General features: G+C 37.7%; 1 pseudogene; it reads left to right on the top strand.

The window, feature by feature from the left end:
- The first annotated feature begins 3,357 nt into the window (after positions 1 to 3,357).
- Positions 3,358 to 9,856, top strand: LOC148864971 (expansin-A1 pseudogene; annotated as a pseudogene).
- Positions 9,857 to 10,342: the final 486 nt, after the last annotated feature.

The raw sequence follows: 10,342 nt of genomic DNA, 5'->3' as shown, positions 1-10,342 counted from the left end.
CTCTCCTTCAAAAACAGAACAAACCTTATCTACACAGTCTGGAGATCTAGGACCTCTTTAAGGCCCACGACTACTCCATTATATATGGACATGAAACCTCAAGGCAAAGGTAAGCGTGATTATTTTACTCACTAGCATTCAAGCACTCAAGTATTCAGCTCGCATTCACAGTATAATACTGACTTAAGTATCGAAGCGACATCACTGTGTTAGCTACTCCGAGTTCTCTAATCCACTATTTTATAGATTGGTCCAGCTCGCCGCCCAATTGGAGTTCGGATCGTCTTCCAACTAGGAGTATCTAGATCGCGCACCATCAATGCACATGCCAAATACATGAAACCAACAAAGTTTGTAATTAAAGACATCAAAATAGAGTTAGTTAATAGTAATACATACAACCAATAAACTTAACAAAACCAATACATAAAACCACATTTGAATTTAAGAAAATAAATAAATTGTAAAACTACCTACTCATTTCAATGTAAAAAGAAATTAAATCTTTAAGTATATCGATTTGTAAAACAACTCATTTTAGTGGAAACATTTTTAATGAGATACAAATATCCAAGGGATAATAATAAAAGAGAAAAACAATAGTGGTAAAATAAGTAGATGCATCATCGTCTTCGCTTTCTCTTCTTTTGTGCTGAAGCTACATCAACCAGCATTGGCTCCACAACCTTTCTCTTGCAACTGATTTCATAAACCATATCTAATGAGGGGTATGCCTCAAATTTAGGATTGAATGATTCGTTTTCTTGATAAGCTTCAATTTCATGGTCTACACCATTGAGATCATCAACCATCTGTAGTGGCATGCCATATGAGTTTCAAGGCTTTGCTTTTATCACCATATGCCAATCTTTGTTCATATTGTCTATGGCATAAAATGCTTGTTTAGAATGGTTAGCCAAAACAAAAGGTTCATTTGTTTTCAAAACTCATTGGCAATTAACACTAATGAACCCATACTCATCTACTTTCATACCCTTTTCTTTACCATGTACATCCCACAAATTACAACGAAACAATATCACTTGTCTTCCCCCAAGAAATTGCAATTCAATAATCTCAGTCAAAACATTATAGTATTCAATGTATTCATCTTCAGTGCCAATGTCTCCAAGAACCACCACCCCACTATTTTGTGTCCTCAAACCCTTATCATGATCATCTATATGAAACCTATATCCATTAACAATATAACAGCTAAAGCATGTCACATATCGGCTTGGACCATGTGATAATGAGAGAAAGTCTTCTGTTATTTTGTACTTGTCTTGATTATGCTATTTTGATACCTACAAAAGATTAAATTAGGAATATTTTAACACGTATACATAAGTAACGTAAACTATAAAAATGAAAATATACACTAGAAACATAAACTACACTTACTCTAGTTTTAAACCAGTTATTAAAGTTTCTCCATTCCCCATCAGACATTTGTAACATATTGATACCTTGCATTTGAGTGTAGTCTCTACATAATTGAATAAATGAGTTTTATAAATCATTTGTTGTCAAAATAATAATAATAATAATAATAATAATAATAATAATAATAATAATAATAATAATAATAAAGAATACTTGTAAGGCTTAGGACTTACTTAAGAAATGGTTCAACTTCACAATTCTTTAAAACATATGCCTAAACTTGCTCTAACTCGAGTATATCAAGATCACGTGTTGTTCCGGCTCCTAAAGCCTGTCCGGGTTGCGAAAAAACATATATATAGACCTCCATAAACTTCTTTAGCCCCACCATTATAATTCCGTTCAAAACGATTAAATGTTGTTTCAATGCTATGCAAATACTTTGAGAAAAAGGGTAATACATTCATTTTCAATATAGCTCTCTGCACTTGAACCTTCTGGATGAGCCCTATTGTGAATATATCCCTTTAGTGTATATAATTGCTGCTCAATAGGATACATCCATGGGTAATGGACAGGTCCACCAATCTTTGTTTTGGTACTAAATGTATGGGTAAATGTAACATGACATCAAAAAATGAAGGTGGAAAAATCCTTGGGCTTTAATTTGCTCCAATTCGTCCACCTAATATTGTGAAAAACAATGACAATCAAGGTTCAAAGTATGGATACAATACGCATTTCAGCAATATCGTATCGGTACTTAGAAATGATCAACACACTTTTTTTTTTTAGGTTTTTTTCAAAGTTTAGTTTTTGGGAAGCTTATAAGATGTTTTGTATTATTAAGAAAAGTTGAGGGTTCGAAACACCTGGAAACAGGCGTTTTGGATTGTATCTTCTTCAAAAGATACAATATGATATGCCCAATACAGGGCGTATCATATCGATACTTTGAACCATGATGACAATTCAACAAATGGTTTGACAAGTGGTTCAAAAACTGGTTTAGGAAAAAGACCATGTATTCCAAGAGAAAGAAAATGTTACAGAAGAATATGGCAGTCATAACTCTTTAAATCTAAGATCTTATGCTTTTTAAGGTTTACACAATGAGAAATATTAGAAGAAAACCCATATGGAACTCTTTACCGCTTCAAACATTCACAGAATATGTGCTTCTCCTCTGAGGATAATGTATAAGATGCAGTAGGAATCACAAACTTATCCCCCTTCTGTATTGGATCTAATTCTGGTCTTATATTCATTGTCTGTAAATCAAGACGAGATTTAAGAGTATCCTTAGTCTTCCCCTTAATGTTCATGATTGTTGCAAGCACATTATCACATATATATATATATATATTTCAATGTGCATCGCATCCAAATTGTGTCATAACAAAAGAGTCCTCTAATATGGAAGTTGAAAGAATATACTATTTTTATTTTAATCCTTGGTGGCCACTTTGGGAATTGCGACCAGTTTTAGTAAGAGTACAAAAGACAATGCCCTTTCCAGGTTAAAAAGAGAAACAACAGATAACAAATAATAGATACCAAGAGAAGCAATAGCAATATACTAATAAAAGTGCATCTCTTCTAAAAAGATAAAATCAAAAACTCATCTCCAAGTTTTACTTGAAATAATTATGAAGCAAGAAATACAATGTAAATGGGATCTAAATCCTGTTATTATTGCTGAGGGCATCAGAGTGGTTGCTAATAGACCATAAAGTAAGGCATGGGAAGCTGTACGGATTAACAGAAGAAATACCTCTGGTAACACTCAAAAAAAAAAAAAAAAACTGGTATTACTATGTTACAAGCCCTCTTAAACAGCTCACGGGTAAAAAGAGATTGGAACAAGAATGTTGGCAATTAGATTGTTGTTTTTATAAAGAACCCAAGGCATACATTAGCTAGCAAACTAGCTATTTCAACATTCTCTTCTGATTGTTATTTTTCCTCTTTATGGGCGGAGCTTGCAGCCACAGAAACCTCTATAGTTAGGGTTACGGGACTAATACTGCAGCTCTGAGTACCACTCTGTTGAACAATGGCCTGAGCTGTGGAGCTTGTTTTGAGATTAGGTGTGTGAACGACCCAAAGTGGTGCTTGCCTGGCTCCATTCTTGTCACAGCAACTAATTTCTACCCACCCAACAATGCCCTTACTAACAATGCAGGAGGGTTGGTGTAACCCTTTCGCCCAACACCATTTTGATCTCTCTCAGCCTGTCTTCCAACAAATTGCTTAGTACAGAGTTGGGATTGTTCCAATGTACCTTAAGCTATGTTTGGTTTGACCGGAAGTTGAGGGAATTTGTTAAGAACTTTGCCTCAACTATCTTTTTCTCTCTCACTTTCTATCAAAAAACCAAACATAGCCTCCGGTCCTGCTCTTCTCTTTCTCTCTCTCTCTCTCTCTGTAGTTTAGTTTTCTAGGCTTAACGCATTACGCTTTCTGAATGTTGTTCCCTTCTCTCCCCACGCCAAGAAATAGAAGCTTGCAGATAGATCTACTCTTCTTTTGTGGGTCTTAGTAGGGTTCCTTGTAGGAAGAGGGGGGGAATCAGGTTCACCATCAATGGCCATTTCATACTTCAATCTAATCCTCAATGGACAGAGCCTGTCTTGCAAGGTCACCACCAGTGATGGGCGTAGCGTAGTCTCCTACAACGTTACCCCTGCTGGCTAGTCCTTCGGCCAGACCTTTAGTCGAGGGGCAGTTCCCCGCTAGAGAGACCATCCCAGACCCCTACAGCTACACTTGGTTGTGGGGGGTAGGATATATAGACATAGGTGTATCGGTAATTAATACGTTGTTGGGTCAATGTGAGAAGGGCCTATTTTAAAATTGCCTTGTCATTTTAATTTGATTGTGGGGTTTCTACTTTCCATTCTGCCGTTTTGCTTGACGAGGAAGAAGATGAACAATGTTCGAGAAAGGGTAAAATAGGTATTTTGAAAAAATATCATCTCTTTAACGTTTTCCATTTTGGTTAATTTTGTCAAAAATAGAGGGGAGGATTTTATGATTGTCAGAAACTTTAAGGGAGGTTTTTGTATTTTACCCAAATGTTTTTTACATGGTTTTCAAAACCAGACTAGATCGGACACTCAGACCAAAAAAATCGAGAACTGGTCAAGTGACCAGTTCCATTTTACCCTAGAACCATTATCTTGCCAAAAACCGTTAATTTGGTCAGCAAACCACTGACCCAAGCAGTCGAACTGTACGAACCAAGGTTCAAAGAATCGATACGTATTTGAACATCCAACGATTTGGCCGTTTTTTATTTTTTTGTCAGAACCATGGTTTTTAAAACTAGACTGGACGGTAGGATTGGAAAAGTCAGGAACTGTAACCAGTTCTGTTTTACCCTAGAAATTGTTATTTGATCAGCATACCCCTGACCTGAGTGGTCGAATCGTTCGAACCGTTCGAACCATTCGGACCGTTTGACCCGAGAACCAGACCCCTGATCGATTCGTTGTCCGATTCGGTTTTAAAAACCTTGTTCAGAATGGGTTATCTGTTCGGTTCAAACCATGATTTTCAAAACCGGACTAGACTGGACAGTTGGACTAGAAAAATCGGTCCCTTTTACCCCAAAACCATTATTTCACCGAAAACCGTTGATTTGGTCAATAAACCATTGACTCGAGTGGTTGAACCACTCAATCCAAGGTTCAAAGTATCAATACATATTGGCGCATATCGGTTGATACGTATCGTACGATACATATCGGTTGATATTGGCCCATATCAAACACTGGTTCAGAGCATGGCTCAAAGTATCAATACGTTATGCCCGATATGGGGCGTATCGTATCACATCTTTTGAAAAAAATACGGTCCAAAACGCCAATCCATGTGTTTCGGACCCCAAATATTTTTTTAATGATAAAAAGCATGTTAAAAGCTTCCCAAAAAACCAAAATGTGAAAAAATAAAAAAAAATAAAGTTTCGGCCATTTCTAAGTACCAATACGATACGATGAAACACATATCATATCGATACTTTGAACCTTGGTTCAAAGGGTAGCCAGGTCTTAAATCGATCCCTCTGAACCAATTTTAAAAAGAATAAATGAAACCTAAAAAAGTACCAATATAGGCCGATATGCCCTACCATTGTATCGACTTGTATTGATATTTTGAACATTGGTTCAAATCGTCCAACAGTTTTACTGTTTTTTAGTTTTTTAATTTTTCAAATTTTTAATTTTCTAATTTTTAATTTCTTTTTGTTAGAACCAAGGTTTTAAAAACCGAACCGAACGGTTGGACCGGAAAAGGTGAGAACCAATCAGGTGACCGGTTCTGTTTTACCCCAAAAAATAGTTATTTTGTCAAAACCGTTGATTTGGTCAGCAAACCGTTGACCCGAGCGTTCAAACCTTTTGAACTATCCAATAGTTTGGTCATTTTTTATTTTATTTATTTTATTTTTTTGTCAAAACAATCGGACCGTTCAACCCGAGAACCGAGCCCTTGACCGATTCGTTGTCCGATTTGGTTTAAAAAACCTTGGTCAGAATGGGTTGTCCGTTTTGTTCAAACCATCATTTGCAAATTTGGACCAGACCAGACGGTCAGACTAGAAAAACTGGGAATCGGTCAAGTGACCAGTTCTGTTTTACTACAGAACCATTATTTCACCAAAAATCGTTGATTTGGTTAGCAAATCGTTGACTCGGGCGGTCAAATTGTTCGAACCAGGTTCAAAGTATTGATACGTATCGGCCCGTATCAACTGATAGTAGACCTGTTCATGGGTCGGGTGGCCAGACGGGCCAGCCCGGCCAGGCCTGGCCCTCAGACGGGCTTGAACATGGTTATATGCCCGCGGGCTTAAATTCGGGCCAAAAAGCCCGACCCACAATAAATTTAAGTTGGGCTTGGGTTTTGTCAAAATAGCCCGGCCCGAGCCCGGCCCGACCCAACCTAATATTAGACTTAAAGTGAGTAATGTGATTATGCCCATTTGAATAAATTTTTTGATTTAAGAATGTAAAATTGTGTTTTAAAATATAAAAGAAAGGGGAAAAATCATCTTGTAGGCCCATTGTTCATTTAAATAGGAAAAAAAAACTATTTGAATTTTTAATTCTAATTTGAATAGGGAAAATTGTTTTTTCTTTTATTAGACCAGGCTTCGGGCTCGGGCTCAGGCTTTGGGCTTTTTATTAGAGCCGGGTTCGGGCTCGGGCCTAGCATATTTCCCTTAATGACAAGTGAAAGCCCGGCTCGAGCCCAGCTTGGCCCGACCCATGAACAACATATTGTGCTAATGGCTTCCCAATACGCCCCTCCAGGGGTTGTATCTTGTCAGACACTGGTTCAGAGGGTAGCCAGGCCTTAAACTGACCCCTTTGAACCGGTTTCAAAAAAAAAAAAATAAAACTTAGAAAAGAGTACCGATATGGACGTATTGGCCTATGTCGATGAACCTTGGTTCAAACAGTCCAACGGTTTGGCCTTTGTTTTTGTTAGAGCCATGGTTTTCAAATCAGACCGGACTGGATGGTTGGACTAGAAAAACTGGGAACCGGTCAGGTGACCAGTTTCGTTTTACCCCAGAACCATTATTTCGCCAAAAACCACTGATTTGGTCAACAAACCACTAACCTGGGCGGTCAAACCGTCCAATGGTTTGGCCGTTTGTTTTAATTTTTTATTTTTTTGTCAGAACCATGGTTTTCAAAACCAGACTGGACGTCAGACCGGAAAAGCCGTGAACCAATCAAGTGACCTCGAACCGTTTGAACCATTCGAACCGTCTAACAATTTGGCCGTTGTTTATTTTAATTTTTTTTTTGTCAGAATGGTCTGTCCATTTGGTTCAAATGGTTGGACTGTTTGACCCGAGAATCAGACCGCTCACCGGTTCGTTGTCTGGTTCGATTTTAAAAACCTTGGTTTTTAAAGTATTTAATTTAATGTTTTACAATTAACGACAAAACTAATTCACAAATAATTACGGCTATTGAAATTGATCGTTAAATAGTAGTATCTTAACAAATAATAACGATGATATATTATTCTTGACGTGATTAATGTATTACAACGAAGATTTTTTTAAGTAGCCGCTAATTAGTGGTCGCTAATAACATGATTTCTTCTAGGAGATACTAGAGCTGGGACTAATCCCCAGTAGTAGAGTCAGTAAATGGGAAGTGTTGCTCATTGAAAACCACATTGTGAGAGATATAGATGTGACCTATTGGTAAGTGCAAGCATTTGTAGCCTTTATTTGTGGAGACTATAACCCGTGAAAACACATTCTTCTTATCGTAATTCCGGCTTAGACCGCCGGTAGGGACATAAGTGGGGAAAACAAGAGCATACAATAACTCGAAGTAATGAATAATCCATGAAAACACATTCTTCTTCACAAATAAGCCTTTATTTGTGAAGTAAATCAAAATGAGAAATAACATGAAAAGTGATTTTGGAATTGGAATGACCCAATCGATCGTTGATGCCATATATCCTCTCTGGTGTGTTCTCCGATGAGACCAGAACATGATGGAAAGAGCCACGAATAGTGGAAACTTCTTCGTCATTCGGTCCTTGACACGAAAGCCAAGAGAGACAAAAATATACACAACATTATTGTCCTTGCAAGATTGGCTCACAAACAACAAATTTCTAGTAATATTATGTAATGGGGATGAGGAACCATGATCAATATGGATCAATATGAAATGTAGAAGAGCCAAAATGTGAAATAGACAAATTAGATGAAAGCCATACCAACAGTGATTTCATCTAAGACGAGATAGGGCTCTCGAATGGAAAGATTCTCAAGTGCTGAGGTCAAGTGATTGGAAGCTCTTGAATATGGAAAGAGGTTTCGGAGTCCTTTTTCTTGTTGGAAATATTGGCTGAAAGAGAGTCACTGAACAGAGAGTGACAAGAAAGTTTCTTCTCAAAGGTGATTGAGAGCCTTTGTATGCCTGGAAAGGTTGGTTTATCCAAATGAGTAGTAACAGAAATAACAAATGTATCATATTCAGAGGGCAAACCTCCAAGAATGTAGTGAATTAAATCAATGTCTGAAACAATGTAACACGATGCAACCAAGGCATCAGATAAAGACTTCACCTTTTAGATGGAATCAGTGATGGTAAATCACCTTTTCCAACATGAGCAAACTCGGGTTTAAGGTGTATTCTGGATTTGTTGGAAGAAGAAAATAATCGGTTGAGTCGATCCCACACTAGTTTTGAAGTTGTATAACCAATAGCTTGAGCTAATACAGGTTAAATGAGGGAAGAGAGAATCCAACTGAGGATGAGTTGATCCTGTTCAACCCAAGCCGAGCCATGCATGCAGTGGTGGTAGCTAGGATAATCTTTAGGGTTTCTTGCAGAAAAGGGCAACTTTTTGTCCTGAATATCAATAAAAGATAATGCTTTTACAAAATAACCAAAATAAAGTAGCTTTTTTTGAAAAATATCAGGAAGGGCAATGACACTGTTAATCGTCTTCCTCTTCCTCTCCTTCTCTCTCTTGCTTTTCTTACTGAGATTGAAGCTCTGGTGTAACTGTAACATCTGTAATTATTAAGGAAGAAGACCAAGAAAAATGGAATTGACTGGTCTTTATAGCATTGCAGGAATGATTTTCAAGGAAGCCGGTGGTTGGGTATTTGAAGAGGCATAATCGGCCTGGAACTTGAAAGAAATGCGTTGGAGGCTCGAGAATCTACTATCTACCATCAAAGCTGCAATTCTGAATGCAGAAGCAACAAGTCCAACAGACCCTGAGGTCATAGATTGGCTGGCCAAGTTTAAAGGTGCAGTATATGATGCGGAGGACGTGGTGGATGATTTCGCTACAAAAGCATTGCAAAAACAATTGAAGCGTTATTAATAAAAAAAAAAAAAAAACAATTGAAGCGTCAAGTGAGCATCAGAACAAAGGTACGCAGACTCTTCCCCATATCCAAAAGAAAGGTGCGGGACTCAGTTTTACGTTTAAATCCATATTACATTAAGATGGTTCATAGGATCAAGAAAATTGAGAAGAGATTTGCTGAGATTGCAAACAAAAGAAGAAATTTCAGTTTCTCTAATTTCCAGCAGAATTTTAATAATAACAGGAGAAGAAGAGAGGACACTCACTCCTACGTTCCTGCATCCGATGTTACCGGAAGGAGTGAAGAGAAAGAGTATATAATAAAATTGTTGAAGATGCCACGACCCAAGAGGTCACCCAGGATCATGGAGAAAGGCTTCCCTTTTGGGTAATTTTCAAACCTCGTCTTCAGCATATACTCGACGTTATCCGGATTGACTGTAATCTTGTTTCCGAGCAAGTGGACATGGATGGTCTTGCTGGGAGACTTCTTGAGGACATGGGTATACCAGTCGCAGAGATTGTCGAATTCAATCGACCAGCTCGCAGTGAGATAACTACGACAGACGTCACAGTTACACCAGAGCTTCAGTTTCATTAAGAAGAGCAAGAGAGAGAAGAGAGAAGGAGAGGGCGAAGGAGAAGAAGAGGAAGACGATGAACAGTGTCTTGCCCTTTCTTGATATTTTTCAGAAAAAAGTTACTTTATTTTTGTTATTTTATTAAAATTTTATGATATTCAAGACAAAAAGTTATCCTGTTCTACTAAAAACCCTAATCTTTATCCCTTGACAGAGGAATATAATTGCTTCCAGCCTTTCAAATAAATTCCACCAGAAGTCTCGAGTGATGCCATTAAGAGTCTAACACATCGAGATTGGAAGTAAGTTCATTGGAGGAAATGGAAAAGAGCGCCTACTTAATGAGTATGGTTTTTCCACATACCACCATTAGAATTACCTTCCTTCGGAGAGAACCACGTCCATTACTAACCGTCTCGGAATTGGAGATGCATTCCTACAGAACAGGATCGACGACTTTTACTAATTGTTTGATTTCCCAAACAATCTAAAAAAATTAAGAAAAC

Source organism: Nelumbo lutea, chromosome 3 (assembly GCF_056320005.1).
Source record: "Nelumbo lutea isolate HS-2025 chromosome 3, American lotus-T2T, whole genome shotgun sequence".
NCBI classification, from domain to species: Eukaryota; Viridiplantae; Streptophyta; class Magnoliopsida; order Proteales; family Nelumbonaceae; genus Nelumbo; species Nelumbo lutea.
Note: the sequence above shows the minus strand (reverse complement) of the source record. Positions and strands in the feature narration are given on the sequence as shown.